Source organism: Lycium ferocissimum, chromosome 8 (genome assembly GCF_029784015.1).
Source record: "Lycium ferocissimum isolate CSIRO_LF1 chromosome 8, AGI_CSIRO_Lferr_CH_V1, whole genome shotgun sequence".
NCBI lineage: Eukaryota > Viridiplantae > Streptophyta > Magnoliopsida > Solanales > Solanaceae > Lycium > Lycium ferocissimum.
The window spans coordinates 44966845-44980991 of record NC_081349.1 but is presented as its reverse complement, the minus strand read 5'-3'; the positions used below and the strand labels follow the sequence as shown (position 1 = coordinate 44980991).

General features: G+C 34.6%; 1 pseudogene; it reads right to left on the bottom strand.

Annotated features, from left to right (window-relative positions):
* Positions 1-270: 270 nt before the first annotated feature.
* LOC132066409 (TMV resistance protein N-like) lies at positions 271-9940 on the bottom strand (annotated as a pseudogene).
* Between the last annotated feature and the right edge of the window lie 4207 nt (positions 9941-14147).

The following is a 14147-nucleotide window of genomic DNA, read 5'->3' as shown; positions in this document are numbered from 1 at the left end:
TTCCGTCCCTAAAATTTATGACATTTAATCCAAGTGTAAATTAAATATCGATAAACGAGTTAGTGACATTTAAGCATATTAAAATTTTGCCTACTAAAATGCAAGGTGAAGTTTACGTACTGGAAACTGATTTTTATTACCGGTCCAACCAACTCCTTCAATAAGTAAGGTGCAGAAAGTTTTATGTGGAACCTCCTTGCTCAAGAGAGTAAAAACCACAACTCACCTTTAGGATTTCTCTCGAGAAAACTTCACTAAAACGATGAACAATTTCGGTTACAAAAACTCTTTATAACTTAAGAAACTGAATCCTAGTCACTTAACAGCCTACAATATAATCAACACGAATGTAGCTACTACCTCCAAGCTAATCTCTTAGCCTGAAAGTAAAATGATCTCTCAGGAAAAAAATCGTACAGTAATGCTTCTTGAATAAGCAAATAAGATTACAACTCAAAATTCATATTACAAGATCTAGACAAACTAAAGAGCTGACGGTAACTTCAATTGCTTAAACTTGGTTCTTCAATTTAATCTCTCTTGCTCTCAGGAATTATTTCTTGCTTTGTGTTCTCTCAATGTAGGTGTGTAAACCTGCTGGAAAACAATCAATATAGAGGCACACAATCAGTAGCATAGGTTAAGGATAAACATATGTGGAAAATAATATCTCCTAAACCTGGAGAATAAAAACAAGCAGGAAATATATCACACGCTTTTCATAGGTTGAATTCCAATTATGACTCTAGCTACTTCCTACCAACTTGGTCTCCCTAATAACAAGGATCTACCAAGATTCTCCATATTATTTAAACGGTTGCTAGGTCAAGTTCCACAAAGCTATGAAATATCTCGTGCGAAAATAAATCCTTACTCCCGCTAGAATTAAGTGTCAGACACCATACAAGAACCAATTAGCAGGACCAGATCCTTTAGCTTATAGCAACCAACCGAGCTAACATTTTTGTTAATCATCAAAATGATACCTTGATACAACACAGGACAGTGTTTACATTACTCGGCGAGTCTTGATATAGAATCATATACAAATTAAGTTGAGAACTATGCCATTTTTGCCAACTATAGGGGATTGATTCTCAAATATCACACAGCAAAGCCAAAGAATTATAGAAACATGTCCTTATCCTCTGATTAACCAATTTGAACAAAGGAAATAGCAATCAAAGTATTGTATTTTAAGAAACCATTATACATAAAAACGAATATGATAATTAATTGTTTAGGAGAAAGCCTAGTCCCTCATTCACATTGAAAGAGTAAGTCAACTAATTACTACAACAACAACAAACCCAGTATGATTCCACATAAAGAAAAAGGGTATGACTAATGCCAAAGTAAAAACTTGGTGAAAATACGGTAGCAAAGAAAAGTACAGACAACAACAATCAGAAGGGTAACCCAAGCAAAAGAAACTACTGTAGTAATACAATCTGAAGAATAAGATAGTAATAGTATCATAAACTAATTAAATAAACAAAATACGTTTAGAGCCAATTAAAATGTGAAAAGAACCACTAAAAATGAACCAAGTCCAAAAACAAATTTGAGTACATTATAGAACTTAGAAAGCAACATTTGTTTCTAAATACTTGAAAATAGGCTTTAGAAAAACTGTCAAGATAGCAGATGCTCAGGAGGGTAAAGCAGTTCTGTCTAACTGAGCATAAGAGAATTCGAGCATGTTTATACATAACTTTTCAAGGGCAGCAAATCTAAGTTGTTATGATCATTCACTTTGATAGGAAAAGCATGTGAAATATCATGGATTTTCATTTTTCTGTGACTGCATTAGAGTTGCCTGCACTTCTAACATTTTCTCAAAATGGAAGACTAACTTTCTGGTATCCATAACTTAAATAGTGGTGCTATTACTTCATTATAATTTCCCCTAATTTGTAGTATTATCTTTACATTTTAGAGTTTACTATATTTCAAGCTCAAATTCTTGATTATTAAGTACTTCTAGGAGATAATTGAGTTAAGATCGCACGATTCCATGATCCGATTTGAGCATAAAAAGTTTATATTTGTTCACATCCTTTAACTCACCGTGGTTAATCATGGCTCAGCCCAAGCGGAGACAAGGCGGAGAATCAATTGACAGAACTCTTAGAGGATATACACATCACCTATTGATGATCTCCTGTCATATGCAATTGGGGATAGGAGAGAGAAGAAAGAAAACAAAAAGGAAAAAAGAAAAAACATTTTATCAGCTTTGGGAAAGACTTTGTAGCTAATAGAAGGAGAATATTACATAAAAAGAGAGAACACAATTTCATCTACAGACTAGAAAAAAAGAAGTATTGAGGCATATACCTGTACTAGAAAAACAAGTCATGGCCACTCTACTTGTTGCTGCATATTTTCAAATACAGAGCTCCAACGAATATTAGAAATGTGACCTTTGTTTCTTACGAGAGGAGCAACTGGTTTTATTGGTCACATGGTCATGCTGTTCACCATTATCAGATCTGCTCCTCATTATCCCAATGCAATGTTCTGTTGGTTCATCATTATTTTACCTCATTTGTAACAAGGCCTCAAGCTCAGGTTAGTCTTGATACAACAATCGGAATCTAAATTCCTTCATTTCTCCCGAAAAAGATAATGTAATAAGCCCATAGTCATTTGGTGTTTTTCCATTTGCCTTAGATGTATTCCATAAACTAGCAAGAGGTACCAAGAAAAAATGAACAGCAGATTTTGTATCACATTCTGATCGGTCGGATAACTCTAGTTCCTGGGTCATCCACGACATCTCATTATTACCTAAGGGAATCAAGTTAATCGTGGTGTCAATTGAGCTTCCAGAGTAACATACAGCAAATCCCAAGAAGTTATCTCATACGTACCAATTTTCAGGCAAATTGACTGATACACTTCTATCCATTCCCTGATGGTGGAACCAACTTCGGATCGTCTTCCCAAGATGCTCCATGGTAAACACTCTTTGTAACGAGGAATCTGAAGCAAAGATGTCATGTTGCAAGGAAGCGATATTCTGAAATAAGGCATGTGGAAATGAATTATAGATCGACTTTAGATCCCTTATCACACTGTCTAGCATGTGAATCTCACACTCCAATGTCATGCTTCCAAAGATTTCTGAAAAACTTACTAAACTGGAGCACTCCCATAAACACAGATATTTAAGAGAATCGATGCACAAAGCTGGAAACCTCTTAAGTTCATTTACAATTAGTCAATTTTAATTCGGTGAGCTTTTTGAAAACTCCCAAGGAATGATGAACATCTTCAAGATTTGTACAACGTGACAGATTCAAAGTCTCCAAATTTGACATCCCCATGAAATCTGGCAACTCTTTAAGCTTAGCCCAATATGATAAGTCCAAGAATCGAAGACCACCAAGCTGTGCTATGCTTCGAGGCAAATGCTCAAAGTCAATTCCACAGAGATGTAACTCTTTCAAAGAGGACAAACATCCAATGTCTTCCAGAAGTCTTCCATCTATTAGATTGCAGTAACTAAGATTCAGAATTTCCAATGAGAGTAATCCTTCAGCCACCGGAGGAAACACAAAGTACACTCCATCTTCATGGCCTACTTCTAATATTTGTTTTGCAAAACTCATGAATTTAAGCTTGTTCAACCGGACAATGGAATGTGGAGGTTGTGAGATTAAAGTATCTCGGGCATCAAGATGGTCCAAGTTTTCTAAATCCCCTATCTCTTCTGGCAAGCTTTCAAGTTTTGAGCAATCCGACACATTTAGCTTCACCAAACTTTTCAACTTACAAATGCTGCTCGGAAGTGTTACAAGGTTTTCTAAACCACTCAAATCTAGGATGTGAATCTCTAACTCCAATTTCATGCTTCTGAGGATTTCTGGAAAATTTTCTAAACTAGAGCAATCCCGTAGACATAGATATTTAAGAGTATCAATGCACAGACCTGGAAACCTCTTAAGACATTTACAATTGGTCAATTCTAATGTATAGAGCTTTTCTAAAAATCTCAGGGATTGATGAACCTCTTGAAGATTTATACAATTTGACAGATCCAAAGTTTCCAAATTTGGTATCCCCGTGAAATCTGGCAACTCTTCAAGATTCATACACTTTGACAGATTCAGAGTCTTCAAATTTGGCATCTCAATGAAATCTGGCAACTCTTTAAGCCTCTCACAACCTGATATGACCTATGTTTCGAGGCAAATGATCAAAGTTATTTCCCCTGAGATCCAGACTATTCAATGAGGATAAGCATCCAACGTCCTCCGGAAGTCCTCCATCTCTTAGATTGCAGTATCTGAGATTTAGAATTTCCAATGACTGTAACCCTTCAGCCACCGGAGGGAACAAGAAGTTAACTGCAACTTGGCCTTCTTCCAATTTTCTTTTTGCGAAATTCAAGGATTTAAGATTCAAGCACACGATGGAAGATGGAGGTCGTGAAATTAGAGTATAGCTGGCATCGAGTGTCTCCAAGTTCTCTAAATCCCCTAGCTCTTCTGGCAAGCTTTCGAGGTTTACACAGAACCTCACATCTAGCTCCACCAAACTTTTCAACTTACCAATGCTGCTTGGAAGAGTTAAAAGGTATCGTAAATCGTTCAAATCTAGCTTGGTAATATGAGTCTGATGTTGAATATAAGATGGTAGTTCCCTTATCCCAGAGCTCCCCACATTAATCTTTAACTCCAGCCTACTTCTTCCTAGGATCTCTGGAAATTTCTGTAAACTAGAGCAATGCCGTAGATGTAGATATTCAAGAGATTCTACGTTAACACAAGGAAACCTCTTAAGACGTTCACAATACTTCAAATTTAACCGAATGAGTTTTCTGGAACATCCCAGGGAGTGGTGAACTTCTTCAAGATTGTAACATTTCCTCAGATCCAAATACTCTAAATTTGGCATCCACATGAAATCTGGTGTTTGCATCAGGCTTCTAGAGTCGCTGAGATCTAGCGTCCGTAGAGATGGCAAATGCTGTTCAGAATTACTGTATCAGAATCACAGATTTGGCTAATGGGCTATCTATGAATTTAGAAAGCATTTCGTTTCTTTTCTGTTATTCATTTGTATTTGTGGGCATGAAATGACATCTGTTTTCTTGAATTTAAATTATTGTTGATAGTGTTCCTAAAAAGTATTAAAAGATTTACTCCCACACACTAAAAATGAATATTTTTGGATTATGATGGTCAACACATTATCTTGTGTGAAATTAGAAATTGATTTTCTTTAAGAAATTATATGGACATTACATGTTCAGAAACTAAATCAAGTACATTATAAAAACTTATGTTAATTTTATATGGAAATGATTGAAAAAACTGTAGCCAAGGAGAAAGGTGTTTGATTCTTTAAGGAAGTCTAATATAAAATGGGAAAAACAAAGAGTTAAAACTCCGAAGCAACGTAGAAAGCTTATACAATACACAATCTAGGAAATATTAGAAAGATTGAAGAAAACATTTCAAAAGGATGTATATATCATTCTAGAAAATAGTTGTATAGAGTTTTAAGAAAGAAAGAAAGACTTTTGAAACTTTTGATTTAAAACAAGCCATAGAAATCTTGAATTGAATTCATGCATTGTGTTCTGTCATATTGCATTTCACTCAAATCTAACTTCAAACTCTTTTCTTTTTACTGAGGTACCTAAATTGACGGTGCGCGGGGAAAGAAAATCTGAGTAGAAATTAAGGGTAAATACGGGATGAAAGCTATAGTATTTGCTCAATATCACAAAATTAAAGGACAACAATAGTTAGAGAGAAAAAGAAAAGCCAAATATATAGATAATAACTTAAAGTTGGCATTTCTAACTGTCAGATAGACATCTTGATTATTGTAACGATCATATAGACACCTCTCATTGTCATATGTGTGCGTCGTGCACACTCATTTCCAGTAGGCTTCACGCGTGAATCTCAATCGCTATGACATGTTGAATGAACCAATGAAGTAGTGACAAATGTGATTTTGAAGATCAAAGATGCCACGTGTTTATCGAGAGAAAGAAATACAATAACTAAAAAATAAATAAACCTCCCCCCTCTTACGTCTTCAAAGTTCAAACCCCTACCCCTCTTATTTCTTCTCCTCTCAAAACAGAGATCACCCCTCTCTCCAATTGGATCACTTTTCTGTCTTCATTTTAGCATTGGGCCTCTCTCACCAATCTCTCCTCATGTAGTAAGAAAATAAAAAGGAAGAAAAGATCTTCCAAGTGATTGTGAAAGTAGGTCTCTCGTCTTTTTAGCAAAAGCTCGTTGCTTCCATTCCTATGGCAGTTGTGAAGCATTCCTATTTCTCTCTAGAATATGCTTTGAGTTCGTGCATTTTGTGTTCTGTCATATTGCATTTCACTCAAATCTGACTTCAAAATCTTTCTTTTTGGTGCCTTTGCATTAAACTGAGGTACCTAAATTGACGATGGATGGGGAAAGAAAATGTGAGTTCCTATGTTTTTAACGGTTGAAACTGGTTAATAAATCACCCACCGCGAAGCAATTGTATTTCCCGCCTGTTGCCAGGTCAGATTAATGTGTTCAGAAGACACTTTTATGTCAATAAAAGGTGATGTCTATATGGTGTCCAATAGGATAATTAAGGTGTATATCTGATGGTTGTTGCCAACTCTGAGTGTCTATTTATATATTTGTCCAAAAAAAAAAAAAGAATTCAGCTATTGTACCTTTGTTCCCGTCCATAAATGACGCAGTGAACTGGATCAGAGATCAAGATGAACAAGCCTTTTGGGTTCAAATTGTTCTGGCAATGACTCCAAAGGATACTCATAACAGGCAAACCAACGCAAGCTGTTGGGAAGGTACTCAATGGAGCCATCACATGTCCACGAATCTATGCATAATAGTCTGAGCCTTTTCATATTTTTCATGCTCTTTTTGCTAAAGCATAGTTTTTGAATATGTTGTAACCAGATTGCTTCCATTGCCTTGGTCCCCTGGTGAAAGAATCATTAGTCAACAAATTATAACTTCAAATATCTGTTATAAATTCCACAAGCCAGTATGACTACTTTCTTACTCTTCCTAATGCCAAACTTCATCATGTTTTTTTATTATTTATTGTTGCAATTGAAATTCTTGGAAGAGAACCATAAAATATTTTAAGGTACAATATTAGTTATGTCTTTCTTAAGAAATATATTGCTTAAGAGAAATACTTTGTGCCATCAATTCTATAATTTTATTTTCTAATAGTACATTTTCTGAGAAGTTCCACACTGTCAAGTCTAAAAGTTTTTATGTTGTGATAGAACGAAATTGTAATTGAAACAGTACCAACCATCGTCATTTTTTTACATAAAAAATAATCAACGGTAAGTTGAATTCCTAATTGTGGATTAGTAAGGTGGACTTTGGCCCTCCTTGTACTTTTCCAATTGAGAGTTTTTACTAATAAAAGATCACTCAGAGTAAATATCTAGATGATATTAGCTTAAAAAAGTTCCTGATTGAGTTATCACGTACATATTATTGTACAAATTTCAAGTTAATCCAAAGAATAAAGTTGGATTAAACAGCTTAAGCGGCTACTAGACTAATTCATGGCTTAATGACATAAGATAAACGAATTATGCAACGTTAATTGAAGTGTCTACTTGACGATTAAGTCGTGTTAGGCAATTATTATTAATTGCTTCTCCCACTAAAGTAAACAACTAACTAAACGACGTACCTAAATGAAGCAAGAGGAACAAATAATTGGAATTGACTTCCCTATGTCTCCGGAATATGAAAACTAGAAATGAAATGTTATTATGTAGATTGTTTAGCCTACTTACTGTTTTGTTGATCATCACTTCTTCAAAATCTTCAGCGAGCCATATTCTGCTAAGTTCTCCTGGATCTCTTTGCATGTTCACTATATATTTACCCATATCTTGTATTAAGTCATGCATTTGAATCGTATCATATTCAGAGATGAACACAAGAGACTTGTTAGTTAAGACACGCAATCCGATATTGCCTCCAAAATCACAGTCGTCGAGAATTTGCATGATGAAATCTTTTCCTTCCCCTCTCAAGAAGCATGCTATATCTAGAAATATCTCTTGTTGTATGGGCTCCAATCCGTCATAACTAATTCTGAGCTTTTCAACAATTTCTGAATCAGAATTAATTTTCATTTGCTTTATTGCACTTCTCCACTCAATTATATTCTTCTTATATAAGAAAGAACCCCACACTTTCAGGGCTAAAGGAAGGCCTTTAGCATGACTAACTATCTCCAAAGTTTGTTTCTCGAAACTCTCATCTGGAACTTCTTCCTTAAAAGCATATTGATTGAATAATTGAGTAGCTTCATGGTCAGCTAGTGTAGTCACTTCATGTACATCATTCTTCCCTATAAAATGCTTATTTCTAGTTGTGGCAATGATTCTTCTGCCATTGCCAAACCAATCAAGATCCCCTGCCAGGTAATCCAAATGGTCTCTGTGATCTATGTCATCAAGCACAACTAAAACCTTCTTCAAACGAAGTCTACGAGCCATCAAGTGCCTTCCATCCTCCTTATTATTCACATATTTAGCTTTTTTCCTTTAATAGTTCTGAGAGAAGGATATTTTGCAAAGTATACATTCCACGTTTGTTTTCTTTAATTGGTACGAGAGTGTATCAAAAATGGCTCTTGCAATAGTCGTTTTACCGATTCCACCCATGCCCAAAATCCCCACAATCCGAACATCATTGATTTCTACCTTTTAGCAGGGATTTTACTTTCTCTAAATGAGTGTTTATTCCCACCACATCTTGTAAATAAGATAAAGAAGTCTTGCATAATCGAAATACAGTCAACAATATGTTGGAATACAGTCAGATTCAACCCTACAAAAATAAGAAGACTGTTGATATATGCAGGTAAGAAAGTCAATAATGGGAAGCATTTCACACTGCACAGTGCATAATTATGATAAAAAGGAATAGCCACATAAATCAAACTCTTGAAGGGCCTGTCAAAACATTATCAATGTAACAATGGCATTGAGTAATTAAATTGATAGGAATTATGCCTTCGTACTGACAGAAATATATATAATCAACCATTATTTTATTTTTTTCAGAAAATATAAAATAAAACATTTTTATGTGAATTAGATTGTGCAGTATCCTTAGTTAAAAAAAAAAAATGATAAAAACATATAAAATCATCTGCCATTCTTTTTATCAAGATATTATAAAATAAAACATTTCAACGTTTCACGTATAATAAATTGTTGCATATATTTTTTGACTCACCCTTGATAGATGTCAAATCCTTAGATTGGCCGCTTCAGTTAGAGCTGTCCTCCATCCTGCACCTTGTGCTTTCCCTTAATATCATGCTTATACTTTGATTCATGTTTCTCAAAGGCTTCTGCAAAGATCCCCGTTTGTATTCGAACATGTGATGGATCCACATCATAGAAGACTGGAATGACAATTTGTCCATATTCATCCTTACATTCCATGATCTTCACTAGTTTATCTAAGCACCACCTAGATGTAGCATAAGTCTTTGAGAAAATGATGAGGGCAACTTGAGACTCTTCGGTATTTTTTAAGAGTTCTTTTGGGATGGATGTGCCGTACTCTAGCCTCTTATCATCTTGAAAGGTGAAAAATCTTCTGTTTCTCAAACTCTCGTACAAGTGACCTGTAAATGTTTTGCGAGTATCTTCAACTCTAAAGCTTAGAAAGACATCATACTTCCATCGATGAAAGTACTGTGAATTACTCGCCAAAGAAGAAGAAGCCATGGATTTAGTTGTACGTATGAAAAGAAAAACAGAAATTTTGTTGATAATTATAGCTGTGGTAAGATTGTGGTTGTGGTAAGAGATCTCAATTGATGATAATAGGACAGAAGAAATGAACAAGTACCACTTAAAATATGAAAAGTTTCTATTACATGGGCTCTACTCCAGTTGTCAGAATTATTGTTATTCGGTTTTCTATGCACTGTATATAGGCAAGTGGGAAATACCGTCCACACTCTGTGGCCCCCGCACCAAAAGTACTCCACTGTAATATATAGACAGCTAAAAGTACAAGTCAATGAAGCGGCAGAGAAAAGAATAACCCCAGTTGAATACTCCCTCTATTTTAATTTGTTTATCTGGTTTTAACGTGGAACGGAGTTTAAAAGTTAAAAAAGACTTTTGAATCTTGTCAACTAAAAATTGTACCATCGTTTAATCTTGTGGTCCCAAAAAAAATTACATTTTTTTTTCGAGCAGACTAAAAAAAAAAGTGAAAACATATATAATACAATTATTGCTCAAGAGATCAAAACACCAACGTCTCTTTATATTCTCTGCCAAAAATTTGTCGTCATACCGGCTAATTTATCCATGAAAAGACCCCACTGTCTTTAATTGTTTTTCTATCATAATTTTTCAGGGAAGTGTTGAAAAAGTCTTGTAGCAAAATATCTAATCTAAGTAAAATAAGATAAAATGAAACTTTACTCAACAAACTATGAGCCAGTTTATTTGAAATAGCAAATATATTAATGAGTAAGAGTAGGATAATAACTGACCAATTTATTTATCACCGAAAGAGATTGCTCGACTACTTGACATCGTTGTTTAGCACTATGGTCTATTTTTCTTTGTAAAGATGCAAAGTGAAAGCAGAAGTGGACCCGTAAAAATGAGAAGGAATGTTACTTTTCTCAAATTGGTATAGAAGAATTAATTAATTAATTAAAAGAAATAATAGTCGAGGAGGAAGAAGATGTTAACAAAACAATTACCTTGTAATTAATTATATTCCAATAGAAAATTGTGTATCATCCATCTCTATCGTCAGTCGTCACTTTCCTTTTGGGAAGAAGAAGCGGTCGGGTTGATTCTCAAGTGCCAATGGTCCTGTCCTGGTGTTTTGAGCTTTAAAATAATTTATTTTTATACAATTAAGAAGATTTTTTTCTACAAAATTTATCTTTACTTAGATAAATAAATTTACGAAACCCAAAAAAAGAGCAATTTAGTAAAATTACCTTACTTTGTAGGGTGAGTAAATTTCTCAAGGGTGTATCGAAAATTTAAAAAATTATATAATTTGGACCGGAAGTAGTAAAAGAGTGCACAAAGTCAAACAACCATTCAAATACCATACATGGCAAGTTTAAAATCACAAAATTCAAAAAATATTTTAATACATTGCACATCTTTAGTAGGCGTTTGGCCATAGAAACAAAACAAAAAATCACTTTTTTTAGAATTTTTGAAATTAAAGTTGGAGTTGAAGTTGTGTTTGGCCATAGTTTTACAAATAATATTTGGTTGTTGAATTTTTTTTGGTCAAACTGAGAAACTTCCATTCAACCAAGTATAATTTTTACAAAACCAGCTAACTCATTTTGACTATTGAGATTAGCTCACTGTATGCCTTTTTGTACATGGTTTCCTACTCTATTCTAGGATATGGACTTTCAAATCTTACAGAGAATCTTTAAAGCAACAAAACACATTACAAAGGATTTCCTGCACTATGTAAAAACTGAAAGCTAAGTAGGTACTCCTTGTAATCTGCTCAGATGACTCTGCCATTTCAGCTTCTGCTGGCCAGCAATTTGAACTTGCGATGCAATTTCCCTCAGCATTTTGGTTGTTGATATAGCCTTCTGCTTGAACCTCCTGTTGTTCCTTTCAATCCACACATTATACATAGCTGCAGCAAACATAAATCCCAGAATTCCAGCTCTTGGTCTGCTGTTCCTAAGTTGGCTCTGCATCCATCTTGTCTCAGTATTCCAATCCCCTGGTTGCCTATGTATGTTCATCTATCTCAACAAAGAACACCACACATACCTTGAGTAATGACATTCAAACAACAGGTGCTCAAAAGTCTCTTCACGGCTGAAGTTGCAAAGTACACAATCTTTGTGGACTTGTATACCCCATTTTGCCAATCTGTCCACTGTTGCTAGTCTTTGGTGTAGTGCAATCCACAGGATAAACTAGTGCCTAGGTAATGCCCCTTTTACCATAACCAGGTTTCTCCATGCAGCTCTAGGAAACTGTGGCTGTAACATACCATATGCAGTCTTGATACTATAAGTGCCATCCTTCATCATAGGTTGTAAGCTCTGCACCACATCTACCTGATTTTGCATCCATTTCCTTGCCTCAAAGATCTTCTTAACTATCCAGCAAGGCTGTTTTGGTACTGGCATAGTAGATAGATCTTGCCCTTTTATGTAGAAAGTGTGAACCCACAGGACCCATAGTTTTTCCTTCTTCATAGCCAATGCCCATAACAACTTTCCTATAGCAGCCTTATTCCATGTAATCAGATCAAGCACTTGTAATCCTCCATCCGATCTTGGTCTGCTGATCATCTCCAAAGCCACAAGTGACTTCTTAGAAAATTCATTGCTTCATGTCCACAGGAAGGTTCTGCAGACAGTAGTGACCATGGCAATGATCTTCTTTGGAAGCAAGAAGATCTGTGCCCAATAAGTCTGCATTTCAAATAAAACACTCTGCCACTATATGATAGGAATTTTGTTGACCAACACTTTACTCTTGCAATCATATTTTCCATCAATGGCAAACATTGACTTACTGTTAGCTTCCTTGTAGACAATAGCACACCCAAGTATTTGAAGGGCAATTCACCAGCTGTTAGATGCAACTCCAATATTTGGGACTTGATTTATACCCCCAATTTTTAAAAAGTAGCAAAACCACTCAAAGCAATTAACAAACATAATCAGTGCGTAAACACTGCCCCATTAACTCCGCCTTTCACTTGTACTCCATACAAAACAAAGCAAGAACTAAACCAAGTAAATGTAAAAATAAACACTTTGAAAAACTTTTATAAAAATAACTGTAAAACTAAACACTTTGAGGGTCCTTTTTATAAAAATAAAAAATTTAACGTAAAAATTGAAAACAGAAAAACAAAAGTAACGCTCCAAAACAGAAAATGGTTTTGGTTATTTTTCAAATTCCAAATACAACTTTAAGTTGTATTAGGAATTTTTATGACCAAACACTAACTTTTGAAAAAAATATAAAAAATTTCCTAAAAAAGTGAATAATTCTGATGGCCAAACGGGTCCCAAAACGACAAGATTGAAAAATCTCCCTATATTTCTTAAACTTCATGTTCAGTCAAACTAAGACACTTAAATTGGAACGGATGGAGTAATACTTAAAAAGCCTGTTAAACTATTCAAGTTTTATAAGCTTAATATTTAAATATTGTTGTTATCTCTAAATTTTAACATTTCATATCTAATTATGGCAAGTAACATGAAAAGTGACTTCACTCTCTTTATTGTGTGAAAGCTATAAAGTTGGCAAAAGAGCATTCATGTGACATTTTAAATTCGCTTATTAAAATTAATTATTTTTATAATTGTTAGTTTTCCTTCTTATTTCTTATTCATTTTTTCTTTTTCAATTTTGTTTATACTTTTGCTATTAACATCAAACTAGTTGAAACTTATAACTTAAATAATAGTAATATCAATAAATGTTGGAAATAATAATTCAAAATTGTAGGAAACCAAAATCGATTAGGATTTGGTATCTTAATTCATGTCTAGTTAGGATTTATAGTCAAATTAATATAGGAATAGGTTTTAAGTTAAAGTAGGTGTAACACCCCGTATCTTAGAACTCATGTTAGACTCATATCGTTAGAGTTTTAGCGAAAAAATTGAAAGTTTATACGTATTACGAAAGTGGTTGACCAGCCTACTTCGGGCACCCGTAACTCCTTGATTAGTTGATAATTTGAGAAAATTTAAAACATCAAAGTTGTAGCCCTTTGGAATAGATTTCCAACGGTATCTTGTGGAGCTCAAACAGAGCTCTGTGCTAAGGGTTATACCTATTTTACTAACGCTGGTTAGAGCAGAATTTTTAGATTTTGGGTCACGGTTTTTTAGCCTTTTCCTACTCGAATTGGGACTCCCTATTTTATTATTTTATGAAGCAAAAACGTCCATAACACTATTATAAACCCTAAGAGACTATTAGTTTTCTCTCTACCTCCATCCCTAAAGAACCTAGACACTTCAATCTTTCAAGAAACTCATTCTTGCAATCAAGAAAAATCAAGAAACCTTCAAGAATTTGGTTTGGCAATCTAGTTTCCTAAGGTTTCCTCCAAGGTTTAATCAAG